Here is a 15,822-nt window from a genome sequence, read left to right as displayed (position 1 = left end):
GGAAAGACTGAGGTGAAGGGATCAGTGGCCCAAGTGAAAAGGAGGAAGTGAGGAGATACTGGAGCAGCAGTGGGGTCCAGTGGGGGAAAGAGGTTAAGAGAAGCTGCAGTGATACAAACAGAAAACCTGGCAATGGATTTAGGGAGACTGAATAAATGAGGAAGTATAAGGGAGGGGAGAAGTCAAAGAAAACTATAAGGCTTTTCAGACCAGAAAACTCCACTGAAATATGGAACCAAAGAACAGGTTTGGTTACAAGGACAGTAAGATTCATTCTGCCTATTAGTGGCTTATTAGTAGGACAACCAGAGCGAGACTCCAGGGGAAGACATTCTTACCTGGATCTGGAAATGTCTTCAGTAGATCAGAGCCAAACCAATCATATAATGTCTTGTGATAAACTCCTCTGCACTTAAAACCTCACATGTACCTGTGTAATCTCTACTGCCCTGTGCTGTGAAATACTTCTGACCAATTTTAAACAGTTTACTCATGTTATTATCACCTTTGATATTTCAGTTCCAAAACAAAAAGTGTTTTTGGAGTACTACTGTTCATGCTACAAAGCTCTGTGGGATGTTTTCCTGTTTTAGAAGCTCAATTTTGACACTGCAGTTACTCTACTTGACCAAAGACTTCAACCTGGTTTAATAATGCTATTTAATTACAAATAGTCAAAAGTCTTTTTAAATTCTTGGCTTCAATATCCACGCAAGAAGTTGAACAGGGAGAACGCGACAAGTGAGCAGAACATATAAACTGCCATCAAGGATGAAATCCATGAGCTGGGATTACACTCCAAGGCATTTCCATAGAACACTAAGGTCCACCCACCATACCAATCAGAAAACAGTGCTCTGATGATGTAAGAGTCATCAGTCACCAGCAATTCCCAGCTATTATAAGAGGAGGCTAGACCCTAGTTAAGATCTACGAAGAAATAAAGGCCAACACCTCATGAGATACAACTAATTTAAAACAGTCTTCTGTCTTCTTTAGGTTACCTATAATAAAGCCTCAAAAGATTCAGTCTTTTTCCCATATGGTTGTCCAATCTACAAAGAATTTTCAAATTAACCACATGTAAATTGAATTCTGGGGCATGCATGTATGCCTGCATTTATTTATTTATTCATTCATTCATTCATTCATTCATTCATTCATACATACATACAAGAAGACAGCATATTCATTCATACATACATACATACATACAAGAAGACAGCATAGAAATTACCTTAGACTAGAAAGGTATAACCTTATGAGTTTAAAATAAGAATCTTACACTACTGGGAAACAAAAAAATTATCATTATTCATACTACTAATAGTCAAGATACATCTGTAAGATGCATCTACTCATCTGTAAATTTCTAAATAAAAATTTTAAAAGTTATTTAAAATAATGTAAGTCTCCTATTGCAACAACTTGGAATGATGTCATAGTTCATCCAGAGATCACACAAAATACATCCCCACCTTGTGGTCAGCTTCATGAAAACAAACAGATTCAAATTAATCCCTGTATCTGCCTAAAAACCTCACTTCTTTCACAGATCCCATTTGACTTTTATTTCCAAGAATTCCTTTTCCTGACGTAGTCTCAACATGCTAAGACATAATTCTGGTACCTTCTTACATGCTTACCCTCTTTCTGCAATTTTTTCATCACAGAGAATACTACCTAATCCATAAATTTAAACATTAACAATCAGCAGGTGAATTTATCAAGCATCCATAGAATGAGGTGCATTTAAACCTCTGATCCTTCAATCCCACATCTACTAGGCTGCCAGGTCCTGCCTCACTGTATTTGGGGCTGGGAGAGTGAATCCCTGGCCTCTTCAAGAGCATAATTCAAATCTTCTGGGAAAACCAGACATTTTCTAAATCTAACATTAATGTTTACATACACTACTATATTTTACATATATTTGCATATATTGCATATATGCAATTTTCAATTACGCCAAAGATTTTTAATTCTGAAAATAATTCCTCCACAGCATTTCTGAATTCACTGTTCACATTCTCAACTGATGTGCACTGAAGATAATGTACATCAAATGCTACCGAAAGTGATTAATAGGCCCCGCACATCCAAACAACACAACACATTCTAAGATTACTTCTATATCATCTCTATTTTAATTTCCCTATTACTCTACACTCCCCATCCATTAGTACAGATAACTGTACCATGTGCTTTTTGATTCGCCCAGAGTCTCTTTCTAATGGCCATAACTAAGTATGCACTTACCAACATGATAGTGAATGCACACTAAATATATTTGTACAGATACACGGCTGTTTCAAACACCACAACCAGATCACAGAGTAGTCAATTTCTAACTAACTAAAAAGGGACATTTTTAAATAATTGGGGGAAAAAATCAAAAACAGAGTATTTTATGACATGTTAAATTATATAATATTCTAATTATCATGTCCATAAATAAAGTTTTATTAGAACACAACCATAACCATTCATTTACCTATCGACTCGGGCTACTTCCACACTGCAACTGCGGAGTTGCGCGGTTACAACCGAGTTGAACAGCTGGAACACTATGGCCTACAAAGTCTAAAATATTTATCATCTGGCCCTTTACAGATGAAGTTTGCCTAACACTGGCTTATATGATAAAAAGGTTTAAAATTCCAGATTATTATAATCATGAGCACCAGCTGAATAACCACCTTGCACAGGTACTGTACAAGTGATTTGTGCATATATAAATATCTACTTACTTAAGAGGAATTTAGGGTATCAAATCTGTTCTAGAAATGGCCCAAACACAAAGGTGGACAATCCACCTCTGACTTATTTACCTGCTCATTAAACAAGTATACATACAAGTCAGATATAGTCCTAGGCACTGAGGACATAGTAACGATCAAAACAAAAAACTCCTGTGGTTGTATAGGTTACTAAATATATATCAGGCAACAATACATACTTCAGAGGAAAATAAATTAAGAAATGGGAATTAAGAGTATGAGGTGGTAGGAGAATGGTAACCTGTGATTTTCATTAGGATAGTCAGGGTGGGCATCTTTGAGAAAATGACTTTGGATAATGACCTAAAGAAGATCTATCTGGAGACAGAGTGTAAGGGTGTAAGCATGCCTTATATCTGAAAGAAGAACTCAAACAAAGGATGTGAGAAGGAGTATAAAATTAGGTCAGAAGGGTACAGGGAGGGCGGTGGGTGTCTTAAAGGACTTTGGCTCTGATTCTGAATGAAACTGGAAGCAAATAAAGATATTTTGTAGTCTGGGGGCGCCTGGGTGGCACAGCGGTTGAGCGTCTGCCTTCGGCTCAGGGCGTGATCCCGGCGTTATGGGATCGAGCCCCCACATCAGGCTCCTCTGCTGTGAGCCTGCTTCTTCCTCTCCCACTCCCCCTGCTTGTGTTCCCTCTCTCGCTGGCTGTCTCTATCTCTGTCGAATAAAAAAAAAAAAAAAATCTTAAAAAAAAAAAAAGATATTTTGTGGTCTGGTTTATAGCCAAGAAATGCTTTGATATCTGACTTACATGTTGACAGATCATTCTGACTGGAGGGAGATAAGGATGGAAACCAGGAGAGCAAGTAAGAAGCTAATGCAATGATGCAAATGAGAGATGCTAGTGACTAGAATAGATGGTAGCACTGGGAGTGGTGAGAAGTGGTCGGATTCGAAGCTCATTTCGAAGGGAGAGCCAAGAAAATCAATCCCCTTCCGAAATGTCCTTTCCCCTCTTGTACGTACATGCTTTTCCTCTACCATCTTCTCTAAATGCTATCCGTCTTCAAGGCCTAGTTGAAATGCCACCTTCTTCCTGAGACTTCCCTAGACACTCCCCCAATCAAATGTAATCTCTTCATCTGGCTTTCCCACAAGGCCAACTACAACACTGATGAACTAACCTCCTCCCTGCTGCATCTCTTCCCTATCAACTTCTTCAGGGTACTGAACCTTTTTCATCTTTATATTCACCAGCATCCGTGCATCAAAAGATATATGCCAACCAATCAAATCAGTTAAGTTCTAAGTTTCTTCTGGCTCAAAACGTCCATGATTTTCTTCTACATGTATACTTCATAACTCCAAAAAAGCTATGATCATGAAACAAGAGCTTTGCAGGGGAGCACAGAGCTTTTAGGATACGTGTCAATCCCTAGGGAGGAAACCAGGAAACCAATACTTATACAAACACAAAATACTCTTTTTCCCTAATCCTTTCACACACACACACACACACACACACACACACACCCTTGTATAGTTTGACAATTTTATCTCCAGCTGTCCCAACCCCAAACCTACCAGAATTAACTACTACTTCCATGCAGCACCTACACTAGATATACTTTGATGGCTGAAATTACCACACTGCCCTATAATTACGGGGTATAACAGATATTTTGTGGCAGAGTTACCCAGCTCACAACTTCCTGAACTGTCCTTTTCCCAACCACAACAAAAGACCCCTCAGCTGCAGCCCTTTTTGAATGATATGATCTTGTCTCCTGAACACAGGTGACTGGAGCAAAAAGCAGCTAACCGGTTAGAAACTACATCTATCACAGTGCCCTTTCCTAGGAAAAAGGACAGAAAGAAAAACTCGGCTCTCCTCTTTTCAGGAGCAAGACCTAAAACACCTAAGCTCAGGAGCTATAAATTTGGCATGTTCCACTTGGCCATGCAAGCAGAGAAGCAGAGGATGAAAGAGGCATGCAGAAAGATTTTAAAGAAAGAAGCAAACACAGAGAAACAAGAGCTAACACCTGGCTAGTCTGTTTCTAACACCTTCCTCAAGCCTACCTACCTTCTAACTCTTGGATCTCTCAACACACCCATGTACGCTCTGCAGATAGTTCTGGCTGCCTGGCAACATCATTTAAGCAACTCACAGTCCTGAGACTGGTTCCCGAATAAGTAAGGGTTAATTCTTTAAGTTCTGATTTTTTCCAATTTTTACTAAATATTAATAACAGAGTGTTTTTTCCAGTCCCTAAAGTCAATGCAAATAATAGTTTTAAAACAAATCAAAAGCCAATGCCCATAAATAAGTTTCCTGGAAAAACAAGTTCTGTACTCTTATTTTTTTTTTTAAAGATTTTATTTATTTATTTGACAGAGAGAGAGACAGCCAGCGAGAGAGGGAACACAAGCAGGGGGAGTGGGAGAGGAAGACGCAGGCTCCCAGTGGAGGAGCCTGATGTGGGGCTTGATCCCATCCGCCAGGATCACGCCCTGAGCCGAAGGCAGACGCTTAACGGCTGTGCCACCCAGGCACCCCTGTACTCTATTTTTTAACTTAGTTCCTCAGTGTCTAGCATAATAAGAGGAAAACTTTTCAATAAGTATCTGATAAAGTACAAAATGCTGTTAACCCATTAAACAACCCTACTCTCCCCTCCCCCAACACACACCCCACCAACCTTTTGGACAGAAATCCTTCTAAAAGTATATCTCACAGTTCTTGAGTTCTCTGCCATTCTTTTGGATCTATCCCCCATCTGCAAGCTATCCTCACGGTCACAATATGGCTGTCAGCAGCTCCAAGCCCTCTTATTCACAAAATGTGTGAGAAGAGAAAGGGGAGAGGGGGAGAAAGGAGAGAGGTGCATTGGTGCTAAAGCTTAGAATGAGAAAGTTTCTCTCCTAAAGAATCTCAAAAAAAGCTTCTCATGTTTCATTGACCCAAACTGGCTTTTTTTTTTTTTTAAAGATTTTATTTATTTGACAGAGATAGAGACAGCCAGCGAGAGAGGGAACACAAGCAGGGGGAGTGGGAGAGGAAGAAGCAGGCTCATAGCGGAGGAGCCTGATGTGGGGCTCGATCCCATAACGCCGGGATCACGCCCTGAGCCGAAGGCAAACGCTTAACCGCTGTGCCACCCAGGCGGCCCGACCCAAACTGGCTTAAGCCCTCACTGACTCATCCCTAAATCAGTAATTGTCAGGAAAGATAAGGTGATCATAACTAGCTTAACTAAATCACCCGTACTAGAAAGGATGTTGGGCGAGCAAACTGTCCACTACAATTGGAGAGTGCATGCACACATGCACACCCTGACCTATACAAGCATTTATTTAAGTGTGTCTGTGTGGAATAACCATCACCTTCTAGCCAGACAGTCAAAGAAGCATACCAGTAATTAACACTGGTGGGAAGATACCAAAGGATACAGAACCTCAAGTGGCCACCTTAAACTGGAATGCCATATAGTCCCTTTGCGTCCACACCTAGCCGCTAAGTGCTCTTGGGACTTGAAGGTCAAAGGTTCCCAAGAGCTGTCTAACTAGAGTGTTTTTCAAGACTGAATAATCTGGACTTGGGGAAATAAACCATTGTGGAAGAGGAATGATTCTTGGTATTAGATTAATCTTTGCCGGTAAGGGTGGGGCACTTACTGAAAAGTCTGATTTGCAAAGTATAAATTAGAAGACAGCGTTTTTTTCACAGATGTCCTGAGAGCAGGTGGGCAGGAATGAGATATTACCTACTTCTACAACACCGTTTCTTGCCATATTCAGTACGGAGTTGAATTTTTTCTACTTATAGTATCGTAACTGTTGTTAATCACATTATTCTTCAATTTCATATGCACTCTTTTTTTTTTTTTTTAAGATTTTATTTATTTGACAGAGATAGAGACAGCCAGTGAGAGAGGGAACACAAGNCAGTATCGTAACTGTTGTTAATCACATTATTCTTCAATTTCATAGGCACTCTTTTTTTTTTTTTTTTAAGATTTTATTTATTTGACAGAGATAGAGACAGCCAGTGAGAGAGGGAACACAAGCAGGGGGAGTGGGAGAGGAAGAAGCAGGCTCATAGCAGAGAAGCCTGACGTGGGGCTCGATCCCATAACGCCGGGATCACGCCCTGAGCCGAAGGCAGACGCTTAACCGCTGTGCCACCCAGGCGCCCCTCATATGCACTCTTATAGCAATAAAAGAGAACATCACATTATGTCATCACACGCTTTAATTCCCCCAGTGGCTTCCTAATGCCATACAGATGAAAATCCCAGCTTGTGAGGATGGCCCAACTGATCTACCCTGAGCGTACCTTTCCAACCTGTACCACATGCCTCCTCATTCATTCTTCTCCTGCCACACCAGCTTCTTTCCCTCAAGCCACACGCTCATCTCATTCCTGCCTCAGTACATTTACACCTTCCCAATTCTTCTGCACAGAGAGGGCTTGCCCTGGATCTTCACACGCTGCCCGCTCCTTCTCATCTTTGTTATTTCAGTTCCACTGTCACAACCTTCTCTGCACCCCACCACCTCCTACAACCCCCACCACACACATATCCACATCCACGCCCACCCGTTTCCCACCCCCACACTCATCCTCTAAGCTATGAACCCTCTATAGAGCACTGCCTTTGAGTCAGACACTAATCCCTGATCCAATCAATTGTCAATAGAGTGACAGGATCACATGATAAAGAAATTTGGTAATCGAAACAACAGGAACCACATGCTACAGGCAAAGAGAAGCAAGAATATAAAAAACCAGTCAAGTATTAGTGACCAAACCGAACTGGAAACAGAAATGATTAACCAGCCAAGTCTACCAGGATTCTCAGTTTCCTAAAAAATAATGAGAGCATTTGGATCCAAAAAAGTAAATTATTGCCCCAATTCAATAAGCTGTAGGTTTTAGTCGTCTTTTCAGTAAAATACAGATATCAAACTGTTTCTCTTATTCCTTAAAAACACAGCAAGCATAAAAGGAGGACACAAAAGTCAATGAGCATCTCTAAGAGAATGCACATGAGATGTTATTCAATAGCAGTTTTTGATGGGTGGGGTATGGGCTAGATGGGTGATGGGTATTACGGAGGGCCCTTGTTGTGATGAGCACTGGGTGTTGCATGTACTCGATGAATCACTGATTTCTTAAAAAAAAAAAAGTTTTTATCAGCATATAAATTCTATTATGTCAAGGTACAAATATTTAACTTTATTATTATTCTGTAAAATTCAAGGTAAAGAAAAAGATCATACAGACAAAAATCTAAGTTAACAGTGGAAAAAAATGCTGTTAAATCTTGTGTCTAAGGTACTTCTTAAAATAATAAGGCATTAACACAGGATTCAAAGAAGTAAAAATACTGTAGAAAACAGTAATTCCATATCTAAGAAAATATCTAAAAACATTTGCCCAGCAGATGTTGACAGAATCTCCCATCCTTGATTTGGTGCATCTTAGGGGAGTCTGTGCCAGGAACCCAAAAGAGTGCTGTAAAAGCAGCTATAATACAGTCTACTCTCAAAATTCTGAAAAACCCATTTGGGGGGTGTCAGTAGGAGGTAAATTAAAGCCTTACGCATTGAAAAGCAAATAACTTGAGAAATGTACAGGGGCAATGAATCCTAAAGTTATCAGGCATCAAAATGTTTTGTATAGTTAAGCTAGAAAATTTAAACTTTCTATTTCTCAACTATTCTCTAAAAATACATGAGAACTGCTAAACTTGGCTCCTGGGTTTAAGATGCTACTTACCAACTAAACTATTAAGTGAATTTACACAAGCATCTTGTCTACTTTTTAAGTTGAAATAAAATCTACATAATATCCAAGTAACTGAATAGGAAAATTTTATCAATCAAATTAACTCAATGTTTTCCGGTAGGAAGAATATATTACTACATAAAACATTTATCAGATATTCAGAAGTGGACAACAAAAAAGAAAACCCGAATGCAACTGAAGTCTGGTAATATTAAGAAACTAATCTAAGAAATGTTGCTTCAAGTCCTAACGACGTTTAAAACAGAATTCTACCTCTACAACACAGATCTGTTCAAATAGGAAAAGGAGAAACTCTACTTTCACTTAACAATTAGCAGGAAAAAAATAAATCCTTCACAGTGAAATGTTTAAAGACACACTTTATATAAAGAAACAACTTAGTACCATGCTCAAATTTTAAGTAGCAAGAAAATTAAAATGTAATCAGTATAATGGGAATATTTTCTTGGCTCTGAGATGTCTGAAGTCTTGAGCTACTTTTACATGTTCTTCTTGAAGGAACTGATTTCTTTATGTTTTATATCTTAAAATGGTTTGAAAATGGTAAAAACAGAAATAATCGATTTTCTTTTTCAACAGGGGGCCAGGCAAAGCTTCCTTTGCCAAGATTCTAACAGACACACCCTTCTCAACACATCATGGGTGTGTACAAAAGAATACCATTTTAAAGCTCATTTTTAGATTTTTTCAATTTTTTTTTACTAAAAAGACTTTAGAACTAAGGTGTTTACTAAATAAATAATGGACTTGAGAAACAGAGAAATTCCACATTTCTTTAAATGACCCTAAGTCTACGAACCAAGTAGCACTAAAACTATTTAAAGGCTCATTATACAAGAGGCAATTTGCCAGTAATTGAAAAAAGCCTACAAAATTAACAAATGAATGCTATTCTGACACTAGAAAGCTGGCAATGGTTACACACGCTTTAGCCTTCTAAAACCATAATCAGAACTGGGATGATTAATCAACATTTTAACACTTCCCATCTGTACAAGTGCTCAAGGTAGTGCTTACTGTCACTTGACAAGTTGCTTAGCATTGCAAAATTTGATAATTCATGTTTTACTGAATTTTTACTGACTTGGAAGAAAATAAAACACCAATTAAAAGCAGATGTCACCTTTAATTCTAACTGGCTGACAAACTTCTAATTTTTTTTACCCAATGCACAGACAGAATACACGTAAATGACAGTTTAGACAGTTAAATATTCAAAGTCACTGATAACCCCCCACAAATTTGCAAGTGATTTTCCAGAACTTAATCCTGTGGGGTTTTATCTGGCAAGCATCCAGAAAGAATAGTTTCAAGTAGTCCTCTAGACTTCAAGTACTGGATCAGACATTACTAAATAAATATTCTCAAGATTCTTATCTTTACCTTCATACGTGTAAAAAGTTTCAAAACCATGTTGCTCCTCTATTAAAACTCGAACTAATAAAAACGAAAAGATTTAATAAACTATGGTTAACATATCTTTTATGCTTAAATGATCCAAAGGCTAAATCACATCCAACTTGTATTTACCATAAAATAATAATCTGACTTTGATACTCATGTTTTTCAATGTCTTTTAATATTGTACTCAGTCATAAATTTATTCACTTTTGATTCTAACCATGAATTGTGAACAAAACTTCTTAAATTCAATGTTTTGGAAAGCAGTAAAAAATAAGTAAGATAAACAGACGCCAGATGATCAAACACACACAACTGGCAATAGTAATACCTACGTTCTTGCAGCTCAAATTTCCATATATATGAAAGTAAATTTAAAATGTATGAAGAATTAGCAGCACATTTCTAATCTTCTAAAGATAGATAGGCTAGTGTTTCCTCTATGCACAAAGTAACTTGTAATAAAATGCTGAGTTCTAAAAATGCTTTATTATAATACATCAAATTTTTCTACAAAAAGAAAACTTCTGGATTTTCCCCAACACCCCAATTTCAAAGACAACATTAACATGAGTCTGTCCCTAAATCCAGGAACACTGACCACGGCCTCCACAGATTACCCTTTAATGATCTGTGCAAGCTTTCAAAAGCCAGAACAAGCTGGAACCAATCAGGCAAAGAGGGAAAAATGAATCCCAGAAGGAATCACCACAGAGATCCCAATCACAATAATGGGGTCCCTAGGAGCTGTAAAGCCGATCAAGCCCTTTGCTTCTGTGGACTCACTGCATAACAATCAGACTTCCCTTAATAGTTAGAAGGGGTAAAGGAACCAGGTTGATCCTCTATTGTTCACTTCCTAGGTCTAACAGAATATTTTCACTTTAACAGAAGGTCTGCCTTGAGAGAAGAATCTGGGGAAGATGAAATGGAAAGGTGGTCACAAAAAGGGGATTTAAGGGGATAGCCTACCTGGAACAACTTTTGTAGGCCTCATCTTTGCATTTTCATCCTGCTTCATGCATCGCTAATCAGAGATCCACTGGAAGCTTCAGAACCAACTGAAAGGCCTGGCAGGGTATTTGGCTTTCGATTCTTCTACTCTGTTTATTCCCAATATATATTCATCGGGCTTAGAAACAACTCTTGAACAAGGGCAGCCACTCAGCAATGAAATGTAAATTACTGGCATGTGCTGAAACCTGGACTTGCCATCACTAATGAGCACATTAAAGGAAAATGCTCGCTGGATGACTGCAGCCCTTTTACTTAACCCTGTGCGCACGGAAAGCCACAATTCAACATCAATTAAAGGAGCTAGCTGCAAAACAGTAACAGAGCAGCCCTGTCACCACTTTTAATACCTCAGAGACCGAAAAGCTAAGACAAACACGAGATTTCTACTGTTCCTCAACTAAAAATATTGCGCAAAACTTGACTGTCAATGTGGTCAGCTTTGGTTAAGATTTGTGCGACCTGTTTCAAAGCCATCCTGACTTCAAACAATTTCCTAAGAGTAAAAATAAGATCTCTGGTTATCTAAAAAGAAAAGAAAGAAAAATTAATGTACTAAATTATTGGTTTCTTCATTAATCAGTCAACAAATTTGGACTTAGTGATGTAAAGCTCACCAGGGACTTGGCAAGACTCTGAAAAGTTCAGAAGCTTGTCAAGAAAAAAATTATCCTATAAACTAATGATTTAGGTCCTCAAAATAAACAAAATATTTGTTTTACATGAGCAGGGCCTCATTTACTGGCACTCAAAATATTAGCCTATTCATCATCATATCATCTGCAATTTACAATAGAAAAACCTAAAATGAAATGTGAACAGAAATCTAGTATTTATTATTAACTTTTAAAAAAATTATGATTTTCAGGGGCACCAGGCTGGCTCAGTCAGTAGGAAGCAGCGGCTCTTGATCTTGGGCTCATGAGTTCCAGCCCCATGTTGGACATAGAGCTTACTTTTAAAAACTAAATTACAGTTTTCATAAATAAAACATTTTTAATGAAAATTTCAAAATATGGGGCTATGGAATGAAGATATCATTAATATATTAATTTGCTATTTTGAGTTACTGTGTGACATTTTTCTAAAGAATATGGTAAGTACTTGCAATGTTAATGTTTGACTATAATTTTATCACTCTCTGATGACCTAAGAAGTATGCCAGATTCTTAAAGCCCCCCCCTAAAATTAATCACAATAAATACCACACACATTAAAAAAATATTTTTTCTTAATGGATTCTGAGTAAATTTTAGTTTTCCATACAATGTGTGCAGTTAAACCAGCTTTTTACAACCTCAGAGCTTGAAAGAATAGACTTCAATCAAAAGAACTGATCACCTACTAGTATGTATGTGATTAATAATTTTTTCTTTTCTTTTTTTTTTTAATTCTGAGTGATAGAGAGCATGAGCGGGGGGAGGGGCAGAGGGAGAGGTACAAGCAGTCTCCCTACTTAGCAGGAAGCCCAAATAAGCAGAAATCAAATGCTTAACCTTGACTGAGCTACCCAGGAGCCACCCCCACTTTTTTTTTTTTTAAGATTTTATTTATTTATTTATTTTACTTGGGAGATACAGAGAGAATCTCAAGCAGACTCCCCACTCAGCACAGAGCACAAGGTAGGACTTGATCTCAGGACCTGAGATCATGACCTGAGCCAAAACCAAGAATCAGATGCTTAACCGACTGAGCCACCCAGGCGCCCCAGGAAAATTATTTTATTTGATTCAGTTCCTTCATGTATAAATTAGAGGTAATGATACCACAAGAGCATATAAAGAGTGAAAAATAAAAAGCACATATGAAACAGTTTTCATATTATTTGACAATCCCCAAAAAACAGAATCACTGGTTCACTAGGAACCCAAATCCTCCCCCCTCCTGTTATCAGAGTGCCATTTAGCAAGGTCTTCTCTTACTCAGAAGTATACCTGCCTATGCATCACGAGTCCATCAGCTTAGACTTTCTTTTACCTTAAAGATAATGTACACTGATCCAAGTAATTTGCTCAGGGGATAAACACATTTGTCCACCTTTTAAAGGATATGAATTTCTGCACTACTGGTCACTCTTTTGGCACCTAAGAGAACTGTTTTATCTTCTTGCTCTACTTATTCCTTATTTCATATCTTTTAATATCTGCAGCTCATTATCCCCATTACTGTTTTTAACCTCTACCAAATGCCGTTAAGGCTACTACTGACCCTACCCCCCATTCATTAAAACTACACTGGCCAAGGTAGCTGGAAAGTGAGTCCTCCACCATGTGTGTTCTTGGCGCTGCTGTAGCTGCCACAGACTCTACCAGAGCCCCCACAGCGACCCAGCACCATTACTGCTTTCCACTATTCTCTATCTTCTTCTCTGCGCTTTTCTTCTTACTTCATCTGTTTCTTTTTCCCACTTGTGGCTTTTAGGGAAGAAACCTGAACTTTTACAGACAACTCTATTATAGAGTCCCTTGAGGTCTGAAAATGTTCTACAAGCTAAAGATACCAAGAGGCTTAACTTGTTGTAACTATAAAATTATAAAATTATAGTCTTACAGGGAAAAAAAATAATTATGGGTGAGGAAAAAAGCTGAAAACAATTTAAGGTTTTGTTTTCTTCTGCAACAAGCTGTAAAATCTCTCCTTCAGAGGGACCATAGCCCGGTAGTAGTCAGACAACTACAGGAGTGTAGGTAAGCCTGCATTCCAGTCTTTGCTCTGGCACTAACAGCTGTATGACCTTGAGCAGCTAGCTTACACTCACCTTCCTTTTACTTCTTACACCTATAAAGTGAAAACATAACTATCCACCTGCAGGGCGGTTACAAAAAGAAATTGGAGGGGCACCTGGGTGGCTCAGTCAGTTAAGCATCTGACTCTTAATTTCAGCCAAGTTATGATCTCAGGGTTGTAAGATTAAATCCTGCATGCAGTTCCATGCTGGACGTGGAGCCTACTTAAGATGCTCCCTCTCCCTCTGCCCATCCCAGCCTCCCTCTCTTAAAAAAAAAAAATAATAATAATAATAATTTAAAATTTTAAAAATAAAAAGCAAATGGAGCTAGTACATGTAGAGTGTTTGGCATAGCGCCTGGTATACAACAACTCAAAACAAGTTAACAATCTACTAAAGGTAGCAATTTCATCCATTGGTAGAAATCCCATCCATCTTTATCATGGTCACAATCAATCTTCTTACCTATACTCTTACTTTATCTAGATTCCTTATTTCCTTTCATCTTTCTCTACTATTCACTTTAAAAATTGCTTTTGCTTTGGGGAACCTACGTGGCTCAGTCAGTTAAGCGTCTGATTCTTGGTTTCTGCTCAGGTCATGATCTCAGGGTCCTGAGATCAAGCCCCACATGGTGTTCCACACTCAGTGAGGAGTCTGCTTGAGTTTCTCTCTCTCCCTCTACCCACACCCCTACTCGCGCTCACACTAGCACTCTCTCTCTTAAAAAATAAATCTTTAAAAGTAAATAAATACATTGCTTTTGCCTTTAAATGGTGTGATAAACGATAGTAATAGCAGGAATGATTATAAAAACCACAGACAGTCTGAATATACTTCACTGATAAATATAGGCCCAAGTTATAACTCCAAAGCATAAAGACTGCAAACCAATTTACCATTAATATGTATGGAAGACAAAGCCATATTATACTAACAGTCATATATAGATAACCAAGATTTTTTTCATGTAAAATAAATAGGAAATAGATCCTAATAAATATTTGTTATTTCTAAAAGTAAAAATGTATTTCAAATGAGCATGGTGTGAGCAGCAAGGAGATTAAGACTCTTTCCAAAAGTCTGTCTCATATTTAGAAATATATATTAAAAATTCCATTAAAATTGGCAAAGAATTATTTATGACTAGTAAGTGAAGCGGTAAACAACAGGAATTCAGAGATGAATAAGTAAAGGTCCTTGACATGACACATAATTATAAGGCCAGAAAAAAATGCCAAGCAGGGAGGAGGACAGTCAGAGAAATCTTGCTCTTTGACTAGAATGCTCTTTCCCATGGCATCGCAGCTTAAAGGTCACCTACTCAGAGAGATTTTTTTGGTAATACCTTCTCTAAAAAGGCCACCAGTTACCTTTTGGTACAGAGTTTCTCAAATTTGGGGAGCTCAGAACCAAGCAATGAGCATGTGAATAAAATAAAAAGCTAAGGATTCAAACAAATATGCCATAAGTATGTTGGAAATTGTGCATACACAAGAACAGGACACTCTTTGGTTGGCAAATTAGCATGTCACATACTGTGCTTCAATATGGTGCCTCAGGAACTCTGTAACAATATCTTTCGATAAGGTCCAGTCCAAAAACAAAACCCCAACAATCATCTCATTATTTCTTCCTCTTTGCCCATTTTAGAAAGGATGCACTTAAAAGTTTAATTTTAGAATGTATTTGAGGCAATAAGAAACACTATATGTAACAGTGATAATTAATGTACTTCATTTAATCTGACAAAATCTTCAATCTATTACTTTCACTAGAACAACAAAAAAAATCTTTCCTACTGAATTCTAAGTTTAGGGGTTATACACAAATAAATAGGTGAAATCCAACTTTAAGAGCTCACAAAGTTAGTATAAATTAAAAACAGCATTACAACCTAAAAACAGAGAAGTTTCTCAACGTGCCCTTTCTGTATTTCCAGAATTTCAAGTTTTAATTCAGCAACTTCTCTCACCTATTGAATAGTTAACAAGCATCTACTGAAAGCTTCAGTTGATAACAAAAGAATCAGAAAGCATGATTTCAGCCTTCTACTCATGTACAAGGTGGGTGACAATCAACAGATGGCAGATAAAAATGTGACATAGCCATACATGGACTTCACCAGACTCGGAAAG

General features: G+C 38.0%; 1 protein-coding gene across 5 annotated transcripts in view; it reads right to left on the bottom strand.

Moving 5' to 3' along the window:
• The window catches only part of PCCA (propionyl-CoA carboxylase subunit alpha), a 390,617-nt gene that overhangs the window by 296,089 nt on the left and 78,706 nt on the right, over positions 1 to 15,822 (bottom strand). The gene's annotated exons all lie outside the window — the stretch shown is intronic.

Source organism: Ailuropoda melanoleuca, chromosome 7 (genome assembly GCF_002007445.2).
Source record: "Ailuropoda melanoleuca isolate Jingjing chromosome 7, ASM200744v2, whole genome shotgun sequence".
Taxonomy (NCBI): domain Eukaryota; kingdom Metazoa; phylum Chordata; class Mammalia; order Carnivora; family Ursidae; genus Ailuropoda; species Ailuropoda melanoleuca.
This window is presented reverse-complemented; position numbering and strand designations above follow the sequence as displayed.